The sequence below is a fragment of the Neofelis nebulosa genome, chromosome 2, assembly GCF_028018385.1.
Source record: "Neofelis nebulosa isolate mNeoNeb1 chromosome 2, mNeoNeb1.pri, whole genome shotgun sequence".
NCBI classification, from domain to species: Eukaryota; Metazoa; Chordata; class Mammalia; order Carnivora; family Felidae; genus Neofelis; species Neofelis nebulosa.
Window position 1 is genome coordinate 199,782,032 of NC_080783.1, and position 17,182 is coordinate 199,799,213.

General features: G+C 51.3%; 1 long non-coding RNA gene across 2 annotated transcripts; it reads right to left on the reverse strand.

Annotated features, from left to right (window-relative positions):
• Nucleotides 1–338: 338 nt before the first annotated feature.
• Nucleotides 339–5,257, reverse strand: LOC131493600 (uncharacterized). 2 transcript variants are annotated; one of them, XR_009252777.1, is made up of 4 exons: nucleotides 4,748–5,257; nucleotides 1,090–1,169; nucleotides 703–804; nucleotides 339–451 (listed from the first exon to the last, which is right to left on the reverse strand). It is a non-coding gene; the product is annotated as an uncharacterized LOC131493600 (long non-coding RNA). The 2 variants fall into 2 exon arrangements; XR_009252776.1 differs by lacking the exon at nucleotides 4,748–5,257 and adding an exon at nucleotides 1,755–1,960.
• Between the last annotated feature and the right edge of the window lie 11,925 nt (nucleotides 5,258–17,182).

The window sequence follows — 17,182 nt, forward strand, 5'->3', positions numbered from 1 at the left end:
TCACCAGGTGGGAAGGGAGGACAGGGACTGCAGAGATGGGAGACACTGGTGGAAGGTCCCAGAAGTGGGGAGGTGCCTCATGCATTAGGACAATTCATACTACAATCAGGGGGGAGGGTCTACACAGCACAGAGGCCCGAGGCAAGCCTGGAGGTGCCCTGGGGATCACAGCATGCGGCTGACCTCGAATGTGTGCTAAGGGCATCAGGAACGCTCTCCAAACACAAGGCAGGCCCATCAGAAGTGTTTGAGCAGTCAACAAGGCATGGTCTCTGAAGGGCCAGACGCTATAAACATCCGGAGTCCCCTCTGGCTCTAAAATGAACCGGCAAAGCCAGCAACGACCGTTGACTTTATTTGGCGAAAATTAACAGTCTTGTTTGAGTTGAAGTTGTACAAAGAGGTGCATGAAGTCCTGGGGGAGGTTGGGGGCAGGTCACAGAGAGCAGAGCTGGTGGGGGAGATAGGAGCCCTAGTCACCAGGGCTCCCGCACATAGGGGTCCCGCGGAGAAGACACAGACCGTCCTCCTGGAGACATTGTCCCCCTCAGCTCTTTTTATTTGCCAGATGTACCAGCCACAGCTGGACCTTCCAGCTGCTTCCCTGCTTCTGCTGGGAATTCTCACACAAACCTCTGGGGAACGGATTTCCTCGGGCAGAACCCGCCCCCCCCTCCAAAGTGGCCCCAAATAAAATCAAACCTTTTTCCTGCTCTCTTAGATAGTTTCCAGTCCCATTTCTCCTTTGGGAGGGAGCTCATCTCATCAAATTGGTAGAAACCAGAGCGGCAGTTGATAGGGGACCTTTGAAGAAGAAAGTCAGGTCAATAAAACATCAAAGGCAGTTTGGCTCCCTGGGTAACAATGAAAAACGGTGACAGCATCCCAATTCCCCCCAGCAAGGCAGAGCTTTGGAGGGCCCCGGTGGAGGCGAAGAAACTGCTGTTCTTGAATATAATCAAGGAAAGCGTCCTCAGGTGACCCCATGTGATGGCTTCTGTCTCTGGGACGGACCAGGAAACTGGAGTGTGGTAAGCCAACCCCCTAACCTGAGGACTCCAGCCACACACACCTCACCTCTCTGCTCACCTGGAGGGACACATACCAGCAGGATCCGGGAATGTCAGGATCTGGGAGACCTGAGCTTGAATTCTGGCTCATTCAAGGCCCTAGGAAAACGGGGATAGAAATAGGTCATGGTTTCGTTGTTGGGGATTAAAGGGCAAATGTCCATCATATGTGGATCACAAGGTCTTGCACAGCAAAACATACCCTCAATGAATACTGCCCCCCTTCTTTCCTTCTCCTCCCTATAGATGAGGCAATAAAGCCCTGGGTATTATTTTTTTTTAATTTTTTAACGTTTATTTATTTCTGAGACAGAGAGAGAGACAGAGCATGAGCAGGGGAGGGGCAGAGAGGGAGACACAGAATCTGAAACAGGCTCCAGGCTCTGAGCTGTCAGCACAGAGCCAGACGCGGGGCTCGAACTCACGGACCGCGAGATCATGACCCGAGCCAAAGTCGGACACTTAACCGACTGAGCCACCCAGGCGCCCCAAGCCCTGGGTATTATTAAGGACAATGTTTGCTGCTCTGAAAACCAAAGCCTAGCACATAAGGGTCCAACATGACACAAATTGATGTCTTTCTCATGTAAAGAATAAATCTCGCTAATTGGTGGGTGACTCTACCCCAGAGGGTGATCCTGGACCCAGGCCCCTGTCCTCTTATGGCTCTGCCATTTTCAGCACCTGGCTTTTGAAGCTGAGGTCTTCCTGCTCATCTGTGTCAGGCTGGCAGAAAGGTAAAAAGCTTGAACAAGGCTCTCAAGGACCTGGCATGGAAGCAGCACACGTCTCTTCCACTCAAATTCTATTGCCTGGAAGGCAGTCACATGATCCCATCTCCCTGCAAAGGAGTCTGGGAGATGGAGTCTTGCCCTGTACCCAAGGAGAAGAAGAACGAAGTTTGGTGAACAGGTGGACAGTCTCTTCCACCTCTGGAAAGGTGAAATGATGTCCCAGGAGACCCAGTGGGTTAATAGCCATACTCAGGCTCCTGAGCGTGCACCTGGGCCCCTGGCTTTTCCCTCTACACGTCACACTAGAGTGAGACAGAATCACGGGAGTGGACCTGAGACAAAGACCTACCCGAGCAAGGGGAAGGGATACTACCAACAGTCAACACGTTGTCTCGGTCTCCTTGCAGGAATCATCAGTGGGGGGCAGGGAGCCACAGCTCCAGGGAGTTTAGCTGTGAAGTTGGTCCAGATGTAGAGTTGGCCTCAGAACCCCCTTGGAATCCCTTTATTCAGGGATCGAATAAAGGAAGTGCCTTTACACGTCCCACCAGCCCTAAATGCATAAGCCTTAATCCATTTCTCTGGCGCTTTCCACACATTGACACCCTTATAACTTTCCTTTCCCACTGCTTCTTCCTCTCAAGCTCCTGGTCTCGGGCTGAGACGATCTGATATAGTCAAGCTACCCGCACTTTAGAGGATGCTGATTCAAGGGATACTTCGGCTCAGGAGCTGATAAATACGCAGAGCCCAGCCCCGTGATCCACCTCCAAGGATTTAACCCTCAGAAACAATCAGTGATGTACGTGGATATCAAATATATAGGATGTTGCTTGTGATAGTTAACAACCGGGTATAAATTGCACAAGCTACCCCAGGAGTTAGGTGAAGTTATTTACGACACATCCCTTCTGTGGACAACTAGGCAAAAATTCGGCAATTAGAAATGATTCTGCAGAAGATATGAGATGGGAAGGGAAGATGTTTATGATGCAGTGGCTACAAACAGAAGACTTTAGAACCGAAGATACAGGATGCTCTCCTTTTCGTGGGAAAAACATATATACACCAGTGTTTGACAGAGGTTTGACAATACTTTGGTGAGAGGATTGAGTGTTTTTCTCTTTCCTTTGTATTTTCTACAATGGATGCTTATAATTTTTCTAAGAGGAAAAAAATGTACTCTTATGCTGAGAATCTCAGAGGTTTTCATTTCGGCACCCCCAGGAATTTATGATCCCTAAGAATAAGGACTTTTCATTCAGTGACTTTAGGTCTTGGTAACCAGGAGTGTGTGAAATGAAGCCAAGTCTCCCGAGGGTATGGCCTGGACTTCTTTTGCCTTGGAGATCCTTAGGTGTTGGTTTGGTTTTGTTTTTGAATTTTGTAGAGTGTCATTGATTTCGGCTTTCTAATGTATAATTCCGATCAAGTTCTGCCTTCCTGATTACATTTGAGCACGTGTGAAGCAGTGTAGCAACACTGCATTAGTCAGCTAGAGCCTTGCAACAAACAGCCCCAAATCTATGTGATGTTCTACAGCAAGCATGCATTTCTCACACGTCTGCCAGTTGACAGCTCTAACCAGCAGAGTGGGCACAGGTCTGGCTCGCCCTCCTGGGACCAGTGGGCTGGACAGGGCATCAGCTTTCCATGGCAATGGCAGAGGCGCAAGAGGGCACACAAGACCATGTGATCCTTCTTACGCCCTTGACTCAGAACCGACAACTGTCACTTCCACATTGACCAAAAGACGTGGGCTGATGCCAAAGTCAAGAAGCCAAGGCTCGCTCTGCCTTCTGTAGGAGGAAACTTGTCACGTGGCAAGTGCATGAATACAGAGTGCAGGACTGGAACCAGTCCTCTAACCCAGCACCACACACACACAAATGATCACTGAAGTCAGGTCATGGCAAGAGATGGGAGAACACACCTTGAACTCTTTAAAAATAACATAATTTCCCCGCTGACTCTGAAAGTAACACATGCTGACACTGAACAAATATGAAGGGGAGAAATTAAGTTTGCTATAATTCCTTTTCCTTAGATGGTCCCTGTTAGGATTTTGCTCCAATTTCTTTGCAGTAGGCACATCAATTTACACGCTCAAATAAACATATGCATATTTTTATATCTAACAACAGTGGGCTCAGACTTGATTCGGTTTTGTACACGATCTTTTTCACTTTCATTTTATGAGCTTTGCCCTGTATGATTGAATATTATTTTTCAAACAGGTTTTTCCGTAGCTGTACAATATTTTAAGCTGTCTGAGAAATTCTGTCCTGCGCTCTCTGATATGGTAGCCACTAGTCACAGGTGCCTGTTGGGCATCTGACACGTGGCTGGCCTGAATGGTAACGTGTGAGCATAAAATATACGCGGGTTTTTTGAACACCGTGGTACCAAAACGACAATGTTCTAGAGCAAATTGGAGCCCAACGAATGATCAGTTGATGATGTGCATCACCCACATTGCTGCCCCCAGCCAGGACCTTGGAAGGGGCCCAGGCTGCATGGCAGGCTGCGAAGCTAAAGCTACATGTGAACCCGCTTCTAAGGGGAGGGGATTCAGAGGTGACGGAAGGGCCTGACCACTCTGGCTGCTGTGCAGGGAATGGACTACAGGCGACAGAGGAGGCAGCTGGACCACAGCTGGGTTGTCCAGGTTGTCTCCTGGTTGAGGAGAGAGAGGGTGATGCATGGACGGCGGGGGGAGGGGGATGGGGGGAGGGGGGCAGGTTGGCCATGCAAATGGCAGAGGCAGATAGATGTCAGGAACGCTGTGTATGTGCTGACTTGCGGGAGGAGAGTTGAAGCCTCAGGTTTGATGACCCAAGTACACAGATCTTCCTTGACTTACGACGGGGTCATGTCCCAATAAACCCATCGTAAGCTGAAAATAGCATTAGGTCGAAAATGCACTTAATACGCCTGACCTACCGAACGTCATGGCTTAGCCTGGCCGACCTTACACGTGCTCACGACACTCACACTGGCCGACAGTTGGGCAGCATCACCTCACAGCAAGCCTGTTTTAGAATAAAGTGCTTAATAATGCATGTAGTTTGCCGGATGCTGCACTGAGAGGGAGAGACAGCAGGGGTGTGTGGGTGCAGGACGGAATTACAGCGCCGTCTGTCCACCCTCGTGATCGCTGGCTGCCGCCGCCCAGCTTCGGGAGGGTCCCACGCTGCAGACGGCCAGTGCCGGGAAGAAAGCCACATGCAAAACTCGAAGGACGGTTTCTACCAAACGCCCATCACTTTTGCAAGATCATAAAGTTAAAAAAACTGCCCGTCAAACGATCATAAGTCAGGGACCATCCGCGCTAGAGTGTCTGTTACACTACAACGCACACTGGACTGGTTGCTGGATTCTGGTCTTTCTTCCTGGATTTTGGGAGCCAGTCCCACATCTTCTCTTTTGCTGCCTGGATTCATCACTAGTTACTGGAGGCGGCGCCTCACCTGGGAGAGAGGAGGAAGAGCCAATGGGGAGGCGGGGGCGGGCCCCGGGCCTGTGACGTAATCACGCTCTGGAGAGATTGATTGGGTGCCCAGCCTTGGGAGCGGACTTGCTCCCCGGAAGGAAGGAAGGAAGGAAGGAAAGAAGGAAGGAAGGAACCGGAAGGAACTGAGTGACTGAGGATCCCTGAAGACAGAGAGGCCCTGGGAGCTCAGAGAAGATATGGAGCCGGGGGGCGGGGAGGCATGGCTGCCCCAGAGATCAAGAGACATGAGCAAACTCACAGCTGCCGGTCACCGCCCACACCAGCCGCAGACTCCCAGCTGCAAGTGGGCCCGCTGGGGCCAGAGAAATGGCATCTCTTACTGTACCAGGGGATGGAGACATGTCCACTGGGCCGACCGGCCCCATTGTTGGCGGGAGGAACAAGAAGTGTGCAAAGTTGACCCGGTGGATGTGCTGACATCTTAGAGCTGGGACTCAGGGATGGCATCTTGGGTCGTGCTGCCTTCCCTCCTTGAGCCCCTCAGCCAGGAACACTTGGGCCCCGTGCCCATCCCGCACGGTCCTCATCAGCTGGGTGGGGTCCAGGTGGACACAGGCCCTGTGACAAGAGAGGCTCTGGGCTGCAAACGTTTGTCCTGAGCTCTCTGGACAATGAACTTTGGTCTGGTTCATGACGGGGGAGGGGGGGTGTGGAAACACACTGCAGAGATGAAAAAAACAGGAGGAAATAATCTGCGTCTTCCATCAGACAAGGGGATGCTTTAGCTCCAACCTCCGCACTCTGCCGGGAGCCTGCAGTACTCTGAAGTCAGTGCAAGGGTGGGCTCAAAACAGGCTCTGACCTTGAGCAGGACCTGGGTGTCTCTGCACTCCCACGTGTAGTCGCTCCTTCGTCTATTCCACAGATGTTAATGAGGGCCTACTGTGTAACAGGCTCGTTCTAGGCCCCGGTGATATCCAAAGACAAGACAGCTTTCCTGTCTCTTTGAGGCTTAAGTTCTAAGAGGGAGGGACAGATCAAAAGCAAACATAATGAGGAAGTAAACGGTCTATAAGCACCAGATAAAAGGGGAAAGTAAAGCCAAGTCAAGGGGGTTGAGAATACACAGGCCGGGGGCGAGACGCAGTATCAAGTGATGTAGGAAAGGTAGGCCTCACAAGAAGGTGACACGGAAGGAAAGACGTGAAAAGTTAAGGAAGTCAGCTGTACGGAGAGGGGACATGCCTTCCTGGGGACCAGGAAGAACTGGTGCCCAGGCCAGGGAAGAGCAGGGAGGCCCCATGGGTGAAGCAGAGGGAGCTGGGGAAGGGAGGGGAGGGGAGGGGGGAGGAGGGGGGAGGAGGGCAGAGAGGCACTAATGGTCCAGAGCGGACAGAGCCTCACAGGCCTGAGTGAGACAGGGTGTCCTTCCAGAGTTTTGATGCAGAGGGATGACATCAGGTGACTTATTTAGCAGGATCACCCTGCCTACTGCGTCGGGGACAAAGGAGGAGGGAGACCAGTTTGACATCTCTTACAGGTATCTAGGCCAGAAGCGGTGGTGGTGTGGACCACGGTGGTTGCAATGCAGGTGGAAGGTGACTGATCCCACACGTGTTAAAACGGAGCCAGAAAGGTCCATTGATGGGTTCGTTGTGGGATATGAGAGGAACACAGGAGTCAGGCGTGTCTTTCAAGTGCTGGAAAGATTAAATCATCATTCACTGAGATGTGGAGGCTAACTTCTGCATGTAAATATCCTCGAAAGGTTGGGCAGTGACCTTCTGTTAGGAACGGTTTGGGGTGGAGGTGTGGACAAGGGTCCTAGTGCCCCAGTTCAACACGGCAGAGGCAATGGGTGAAAGAGACCTCAGGCTGGCAAGCCATGGGCGCCGTCCTCTGGTCTCCTGGACACAAGCAAGATGGAGAGAGTGGGGGTGGACCGCTGGGTCACAGCACACAGAGAGCCTGTGACTTGCTGTGATTTGCCAAGAACCACGCTAAATTCTTGATCATTGAAACCCGAAAGGAGGTCACATTCTGCCTTTGGCCAAGGAAGTGACATACTGGATGGGAGGATGTTTGAGATGACAAACCCAAATTGAAACGAAGGGGCCTCTTCTAGTCCAACACAATAGGTCAACTCTTAATTCAAAATGAGTGGGGGGGGGGGGGGTAAATGGGGGATGGGCATGAAGGAGGGCACTTGTAGGAATGAGCACTGGGTGTCCCACGTAAGTGACGAATCGCTAAATTCTACTCCCAAAACCATTAGTCCACTATTCGTTACCTACTTGGATTTAAATAAAATTTAAAAAAAACTAAAAAGATTACTTAAAAAAAAAAAAGAATTAGCCAAGATTCCGAAGTGAAGTTCAGATAAGCTAGGTTAACGAAACACAAAGCAAAACACTCAAAGAGCCAAGGGCTCCAAGAATAGCTACGATGAGAATTACAAACAGAGACCATTGGAAAATGAGAGAGTTTGGGGCGCCTGGGTGGCGCAGTCGGTTAAGCGTCCGACTTCAGCCAGGTCACGATCTCGCGGTCCATGAGTTCGAGCCCCGCGTCAGGCTCTGGGCTGATGGCTCGGAGCCTGGAGCCTGTTTCCGATTCTGTGTCTCCCTCTCTCTCTGCCCCTCCCCCGTTCATGCTCTATCTCTCTCTGTCCCAAAAATAAATAAAAAACGTTGAAAAAAAATTAAAAAAAAAAAAAAAGAAAATGAGCGGGTTTACCTTAAGGAAGAGAGGGAGGGAATTGATGAAAACGGTACCGGGATGAATGCCACAGAAATCAATAAAAATGAGGAAGCTTGAATGGGAATGCCATCAGGGACACAGAACATCAGCCTCAGGAAATCACTCAAAATGGAAGAGACCTCAGCTGTGGAAATGAATGTAGACGGTCCCCTCCCCCACCCGGCGGTGCCCAGGGACTTCCGGCGCGTCTGTGCAGCAACGAGGTTGACCGTGCTCAGGCCCTCACCTGTGTGACCGGTTCCACGCCTGCAGCTTTGGCTTGGGTCACTTCCAGACACTCTTACTCACGGCCCCTCACCCACTGACCTGAATATTTCATAGCTGGGGCACCTGGCTGACTCAGTCGGTGGCAGCATGCAACCCTTCGGTGGGAGCATGCAACCCTTGATCTTAGGGTTGTGAGGTCAAGCCCCACATTGGGTGTAGCGATTACTTAGAAACAAAATCTTTTTAAAAGATGTTTTTTTAATTTTTTTTTTTTAAAGAATATTTCATAGCTACAGCAGCACTTGGTGGCAGGTTTACGTAAGGGTCACATGATGGATAAAAGAGTCTCCGTAGCTATGGACGCATGGGGCATGCACTTCACAGCTTTTTCTGTGGTTCTGGAATTTCCGTGCCTCGGTCTGGCTGCCAAACTAATGGAATTCTTTTTTTTTTTTTTTTTTAACGTTTATTTACTTTTGAGACAGACAGAGACAGAGCATGAACGAGGGAGGGGCAGAGAGAGAGGGAGACACAGAATCTGAAGCAGGCTCCAGGCTCTGAGCCGTCAGCCCAGAGCCCGACCCGGGGCTCGAACTCATGGACCGTGAGATCGTGACCTGAGCTGAAGTCGGAGGCTTAACCGACTGAGCCACCCAGGCGCCCCTGGAATTCTTAGAGGACATTTCAAAAGAAACGAGTAGGTTTGTTTGTTTGTTTGTTTAATTGATCTCTTTGTAAAAGCTTCCGGTCAAATTGCAGCCCACGTGTACCAGAAATCGAGCTAACAGCACGCACATGACCCTCACTGCTTACCACTTAACCTGCAGCAAAGATGCTTGCCGTAGGAGGAAAGCATTTCCTAGGGGCACAGAGAAGTGATCCATCTTACCACTGCCTCAACCTGGGAGGCCCGAAGGTTCCGAGTAACTATGGGCAGTGGTCCTTTGCCAGATGTTCCAGATCCTTTACGGACAATATCATTTTCTCTGGACAATCTTTGGATGAAATAACCCTTAGGTCTTAAAGTCATCAAGAAAATATAGGTTTTTGGGTTTTATTAAAGTTTATTTGCTTTTTTTTTTTTTTGAGAGAGAGACAGAACATGCAAGCTGGGGAGGGACAGAGAGAGGGAGAGAAAGACAATCCCAAGCAGGCTCCACACTGTCAGCGCAGAGCCTGACTCGAGTCTCGAACTCACAAACTTCGAGATCATGACCTGAGCGGAAACCAAAAGTCGGATGCTTGACCCACTGAGCCACCCAGGGGTCCCAAGAAAATACAGGTTTTAAAGTTATTCTCATTGTTTTGGGGGCACCAGGGTGGCTGAGTCGGTTAAGCATTCAACTTTGGCTCAGGCCATGATCTTGCAGTTCGTGGGTTCGTGGGTTTGAGCCCCGTGTCGGGCTCTGTGCTGACAGCTCAGAGCCTGGAGCCTGCTTTGGATTCTGTGTCTAACTTCTCTCTCTGCCCCTCCCGCATTCGCACGCTGTCTCTCTCTCAAAAAATAAATATTAAAAATTTAAAAAAAAAGTTTTTTTTTTAAAAAGGGGAGAAATTCTAGAAAAGAGGTGGGGCAGGGATGGACCCCCGTTTGTTGTGGCATGTGTCAGACTCTGGGCTCGGCCTCGCGGTCACCCTGGCAGGTGGCTGGTACGGAGAAATGTGTGACCCTGGGGCTGAGCACGACTTGCCCAAGGTCACGTGACTGGCAAATGCTAAGACCAAGACCTGAAACCAGAGGGTGCTGCCCAGTTCATCCTCTTCCTCCGTGAACTTGCTGCCTCCAGCCTCCCATCCCTTCTGTAAGGGAGGCACCGGTGACGATAAATCCTGGCTGTCTTGTCATAAGGGCTCTTACTGGGGTGGGGAGGGGACAGGACCCGTACTTGCGGGATGGACACAGGTGTATGAAAACCGTCAAGGGACGGTTTTCGAGCCCAGGAGGGGGGCTTGGAGGAACCGTGGGCTCATTCGTGGAGCAAACTCACACCAAGGCAAAAGCTATTTGCAGGTGGAACAAGGGAGCGTCTCTCACACCACAGGCCGGGGGGCCAGGATGTGCCGAGAGACCGACCGGGACCACGGCACCGTGGGAGGGGGCAGCGGTGAGAGGGGACAAGAGCCGGAGAAGAGGGGGAGCGATAGGTCTACTGCGAGAAGGTTATTCTGAAGACCATCGTGTGCTGACCAGAAGAGCCACGCAGGCTGCCGCCTCTGCCGGAAGTTGGCAGGAGGGGTCCGGGCCCCGGCTCAGACCATCTGTTGTAGCTGTAAGCACAGAGGAGATGGTACTGGAATGGCCGTGCTGGAGCTGTGAGTGGACGTGGAGATATAACACCTACCAGTTCTTTGAGTCCAGTACTGCGACCCTGGAAGCTTGCCTAAGGTCTTTCTTTAAGGCTTCATATTAGTACAGAAAGAAAAAAAGAAAGAAAGAAAGAAAGAAAGAAAGAAAGAAAGAAAGAAAGAAAAGGAAGGAAGAAAGAAAAGGAAGGAAGGAAGGAAGGAAGAAAAGGAAGGAAGGAAGGAAGAAAAGGAAGGAAGGAAATAAAGGAAGGAAGGGAGAAAGAAAGAAAGAAAGAAAGAAAGAAAGAGAAAAGGAGGGAAGGAAAGAAAGAAAGAAAGAAAGAAAGAAAGAAAGAAAGAAAAGAAGGAAGGGGGAAAGAAAGAAAGAAGGAAAAGAAAGGAGGGAAGGAAGAAAGAAAGAAAAGGAAGTAAGGAGGAAAGAAAGAAAGAAAGAAAGAAACAGAAAAGGAAGGAAAGAAAGAAAGAAAAGAAAGGAAGAAAGAAAGAAAGAAAGAAAAGGAAGGAAGGAGGAAAGAAAGAAAGAAAGAAAAGGAAGGAAGGAGGAAAGAAAGAAAGAAAGAAAGAAAGAAAGAAAGAAAGAGAAGGAAGAAAGAAAAGGAAGGAAGAAAGAAAAGGAAGGAAGGAAGAAAGAAAAGGAAGGAAGGAAGGAAGGAAGGAAGGAAGGAAGGAAGGAAAGAAAGGAAGGGAGAAAGAAAGAAAGAAAGAAAGAAAGAAAGAAAGAAAAGGAAGAAAGAAAGAAAAAGAAGGAAGGAAGAAAGAAAAGGAAGGAAGGAAGAAAATAAAAAGGAAGGAAGGGAGAAAGAAAGAAAGAAAGAAAGAGAAAGGAAAGAAAGAAAGAAAGAAAGAAAAGAAAGGAAGGAAGGGGGGAAGAAAGAAAGAAGGAAAAGGAAGGAGGGAAGGAAGAAAGAAAGAAAAGGAAGGAAGGAGGAAAGAAAGAGAAAAGGAAGGAAAGAAAGAAAAGAAAGGAAGGAAGGAAGGAAGGAAGGGAGAAAGAAAGAAAGAAAGAAAGAAAGAAAGAAAGAAAGAAAGAAAAGGAAGGAGGAAAGAAAGAAAGCAAGCAAGCAAGCAAGCAAGCAAGCATTTAATGTTGGCGTTGTCCTGGTCTGACTTGCTTCTGTGCCTGTGTCCTTGCCTGTGATCCTGACCTATGGGCTCCTAAGGGTCCTTGTCCACGTGCCTGAGGCCCAGACCTGCTAGAAGGTCAAGGAGAGGGACTACGGAACACACACGTCTTCATAGAAGAAGCCGTGATGAGAATGGAATAACGGAGACCGAGCGGACAGAGGGGGCCAGGCAGCACAGGGCTACAAAGGCCAGAGAGAGGACTGGGAGCCGGGAGGGCCCAGGAACCAAGGGCCCAGGCAAGGAGTTGCTGATGTGGCCTCATCATGGGGAGAGTTGCAACGGTGAGGTGGGCCAGGAGCCAGTGTGCAAAAGGTTAGGAAGCGGCTGGGGTTGCCAAGCGAGGTTTTTGGGGATCCCGGGCCCCGGAGTTCACGCGTCAGCCCTCGAAGCCCCGCTGCGCATCTCGGAGCCCCTGTTCCAGGGGGGCCGACCCATCCCCACTCCCTTGCTCACTGGCCTTCCTTCTACCTCTGCGCTGGGCTTTCCTCCTGGGATATACTCCTCCCCTCCCACCACCGAACCCTGCCACGGTTTTATTTTTCAACACAGTAAGGAAGTTTGGCTAGGAGTTCACTGAAATTTCTCTATCCTCAGTTTACACTGAATATTGCCTGTCTCATGCTTTCCTTGTTTTTTGCCTCCTAAAAATGCCAAGGTGCTCTTTTTTTAGACGCACTGCGTGGAGTAAAGGGGATTAGAGTATAATTTTGTGTTATTTAAAGGCCACTTGGAGAAAATGGGAGTAGAAACCCACTTGGAGTCCATCCACCCTCCCTTCTCCCTTCTCCCCCCCTGGCTCTGGCTCCCCTGTTCCTCTCCCCACCCCTCCAAGGGTCCCTGGAAGCCCCCCCTCCACCCGAACTGGAGGGTCGAACTGGAGGGTCAGCCTTCAGAAATCCTGCCAGCAAGTCTAGAATGGCCTGGGGGAGGTGGGCGTGACCTGGAAGGAGTTGCAGCAACTGGGGGGGGGGGGGGGTGGGTAGAAGCCTCCAGAGAATAGGACACAGGGTGGGGGCTGCCCTCAGGCAGGCCCAGAGTACTTCCCTGCTCCTGACTCAGGGGCCTGAGGGAAGGTGCAAGGTCCCAGGAGAGGCTGGGCCTGACCACACCCCCTCCCCTGGATGGAGCAGGAAGGCCTCCGCCCACCCCCCCCCCCAACACACACACCCCGGGACCTTTGCATCAGAGCCAGGCAGAGGACCTCACTCCTCCCCTGCCAGATCCAGGGCTGGATCCCACCTGCTAGCTCTTTGTCTGGGGCAGGAAACTGAGGCCAGAGAGGCCAGCAGGGAGGGGGGGGGTGGGCGGGGGGGGGTTCCTAGGCAACCTTGGTCACTCAGTCGGTTGGTAGAAGAGAACATGGGGCTCAGCACCTGAACAGCGCTGTGTCCATCCTTCTTCTTTGACAGTTACTGGGAGCTTTGATATTCATCCTGCACCTCAGTTCCGGGACAGACGGTTTACACTTTCCAAAGCAAGATGCCTCTTTCAGTTGATGTAGACACGTTATTTCATCCCTCTCTCTGTTTCCCTCCTCCCGCAAAAGCTGTGGTTCCACTGATGGATATCTCTGGATTCGTGGCTTCTTAGGATAAAGCAAACAGGTAAACAGGTTGATGGTGGAGAATGCATTATATCATTGCTTACATGTATATTCACTACCTCATTCATTCACTCATTCACCGATCCCTGCTGGACAATGGTGTTGCCATTGATGATAGCTGTGCACCTGCCTTTAAGGAGCTCACCATCTAGTGAGGGACATCAGTGTCCACTTCCTGCCCCCAGCTGTCTGTGTGGCCTTAGAACAAATCCCCTTTTCCCCTGTAGGGCTCAGGGACCATCTGTTGAATGAAGGCTGGACCCTCAGAGCCTTCCCCACACAGATCTGCTATCCGCCCAGACACAGAGACACCTGCCCTGAAGCAGCGGGCTCTCTCCTCCCCTCTGGTTTTCTGGAAAGTTCCACTGCCCGGGGATCGGTTGTGAGACAAAACACTTGACTCTTCCTGCCCACTTTGCCCAGGAGAGGCCACTGCTATTCAAGGATGGCATTTTCTTTCTTTGAGGCTCGCCCCCCCCCCCCACAACTGCTGCCTCCTTAGCCACTTACACCGGGTACCGGATGGAAGGTTCCAGAACAGGAGCACCAGGTCACCCTCCCATGAACCGCCTCCATGCAAATAACCAGGCGCCAACTCACTGCGAGTGGCCAAAAGGCCCTTCATAAGGAGCTTGCACATCACTGCCAGTATCTCTAACACCCTGTCGCCGACTTCCTCCTGCACCGCTCTGTGACAAAGTCGAGACACTAAAAGGCATCAATGTCCAAATCTGATCTGTGAGCCCAAGATCAAGATGGGCCAAGGGGCTGGGGCCACAATGCAAGAGGGCACGTTTGCGATGCCGTCGTGGTCCTTGCTTTCCCGGCGGCATTTCTTCTGTGCCTCCATGGCAGACGGCTCTCCAAGTAACAGCAGATTTGTATTTCACGAGGACGCTGTCGTCAACAGATCAGTGATGCTCTCGGAACCGCTGTACGGGGCCACGGGGGTGGGTGAGCCTGGTAAGAAGCCTGGAAAGGTCCGGCTACAATTAGACAGCTGCCCGCAGAGGCGGGGTTCGCAATCACAGCGCATCGATCTCCAAAGTGATGTTAAAACCAAGTGACTTTAATTGGTCTCCTTGTTCTGTCTTTGGGAAGAGGGACCTTTTGTAATGAAGTGGTTCCTTCCCTGGGGAGATGGAATTATTTGAAAACAGGCTCTGGATTTATTAAAGTACAGAGTGGGGGTCGCCTGGGTGGCTTGGTCGGTTGAACGTCCGACTTCGGCTCAGGTCATGATCTCACGGTCCGTGGGTTCGAGCCCCGCGTCGGGCTCTGTGCTGACAGCTCAGAGCCTGGAGCCTGTTTCAGATTCTGTGTCTCCCTCTCTCTCTGCCCCTCCCCTGTTCATGCTCTGTCTCTCTGTCTCAAAAATAAATAAATGTTAAAAAAAAATTTTTTTTAATAAAAAATAAATAAATAAATAAATAAAGTGCAGAGTGGGTGCTGAGGCAGAGCATAGGACAGTCTACTTTGCTGTTAGCGTGTGACCTTGGGCACAGTATTTCACTTCCGGGAGTCTTGTGTCCTCATCTGGAGAATTATTTCACATATGTATAATATATATTACCTATGACATAAAGTTTATTTCTGATACATATCTATATCTATATCTATTTATCTCTCTCTCTCTCTCTATATATATATATATGACATAAAACCTGGCACATAGTAAGTAATCAATATATTTTTGAGTTCTTCTTATAATAAGCTACAGAACCCTAGGGTGAAAGGAAGCACGATGCTAGCCCTTCTCTTAACAGAAGGAGAAACCGAGGCCCAGAGAGGTTAAGTGGCTTGACCAAGGTCACACAGCTTAGCAGGACCCAGGGCCCGGCAGGTCAAGGCCATTTCAAGTTCCATCCTCCCCACCAGGTCAGGAGGGTCTGTGGGGCCAGGTCCACATCTATAGATGCCTGCGGTGGGGCAGGAACTTGTCTGGACATTAGGACACTCGGGTTCCAGGCTCAAGTCTGCCAACAATTTGCTGTGTGACCTTGGTCAAGCCAAGCGTCTCAATGTCCAGCCCGGTTCCTCATAGCTGTGCCTTCACAGGGCCGGGGCACTAGCCTGCCAGTCTGGCTGAGCTTGTGCAATGCCCTCTGTGACTGTTCAAGGCAACTTCACTCCATGCTGCCTGCAGGCACCCCGGAGCCCCGTGAGAAGGAAAGAACCAGCCCTGGGTTTCTCCTGCAGGGGGGCTGTTGGGGAGGGGGAGGGTCTGAGAGTCACAGGCTGGCTGGCAGAGAAGGGACCCCTGAGTAATCAGGGGAAGGCGGGGGCTGGTGGTGCGATGCAGAATACAACATGGGGAGCAAGTCCATGGCCACGGGGGCCTTGGGGCGGGAAAAAACAATATGGAATATATTGTCGGAGCACAGGCTCCAAACCCATTTCATACACCAGAAGGCTGGGCGCAGAGAGGTCATGTGAGCTGCCTTGGTCTCCCAGGCAGCACACTTCTTGTCACAGTTGCCTTTGCAGGTGACAAATATCAAGATGCCAGAGGAGCAGGGACATCAGCACAGAGCAGATGCCCAGTGAAGGCATGAGCCGAGGTCCTGTGACATCGGCTTACGGATGTAGGAGACAGCTTTGTGCTGACTGCACCCGCCCGATGTCTCCCAGAGTGACTTCCCCGGGGACTGCTTTCTCCCGCTGTCCCCTGGCCTGGGAAGAGGCGGGGACCTGGGGGATCTCTTTCCACTCCTCCAAGAGCTGCACTGGGAACAGATGAGCAGCCAACATCAGTCCCTGGGGAGTCAGGTGGCTTGGTTAGGTGAGGCAGGGGTGATAAGGCTGCTGTCCCTGTCTCTGCCACTGCCTGGAAATGCCAGGACGCGGCGCGGTGGGCACCATTTCTGGACCTGGCCCTCGATCTCAGACAGCAGAGTTCACAGAGGAGGAGAGCACAGGTGAGGCAGCGTAGTCCCAACCAGCTTCCAGTGGACTCGATGGGCAGCAGCAGGTGACACACGGGTGGGGACACAAGCCTGGGTTCTTGTGTTTCCTGCGCCCACACACAGGTCTCCACAGGTCCTCTGCCGCTTCCTCCTCTCCACCTTCACACTCATCAACCTTGCCATCTGAAATGACGGCCAGCCACCTGTCGTCCTGTGTGGCTCTCATCAGTGAAATGCCTCCCCACGGTTGGGACTGCAGCGGCCCCCTACCCACCCCGCCCCTGTGCGGGTGTGCAACCTGGACCAGCCCCTCCCAGCCACCTCCCCGCTGCATCCTTACCACCCCCTTTCCCAGAAGAAAAAACTGAGGCTCAGAGGAACCGTAGATTGGGAAGGACCTGGGAGAACCGCCCTCCAAGCCCACAACCGTTTCACAGAGGGGGAAACTGAGGGCAGAGGCTTACTCACAGTGAACTGTCCATCTGGTGCCACTCAAGAACACTTACTAAGGGCTGTTGTAAAGAAAACCACGGGCCCCAAATCAGCAAATGGGGGTTTAATGCCTAATCTAATCGCACTTTCAACCTCCCTCATGAAAGCAGTCCTATCTCGTCGGTCCCATGTGTCCTGCACATCCCCACGGTGGCACCCACCAAAGACCTCCCGCCTTTCTCCCCAAGGGAAAGTGACTTTGCCTGGAACAATTCTTTCTTTCCTTTTGCTAGTTTCTTTCCTGCCCCACCCTCCCGCCTCTAAAAACCCTTCCATTTTGTACACCTCGGAGCTGCTCTCCCCTTGCGGGATTGGGCGCGGCCCGATTCACGGATCACTTAATAGAGCCAATTAGATCTTCAAATGTACTCTGTAGAATTTTGCTTTTTATCGGGGCCAAACCACCCCTGGGGGTTGGGGCACAGAAATGAGTCAGACAGGGCCTCTGCCCTGGAGCAGTTCCCAGCTGTCGAGGAGGGGTTCCGTGATAAGTTATATTTGGATACTTACCGGGGAAAGAGCAA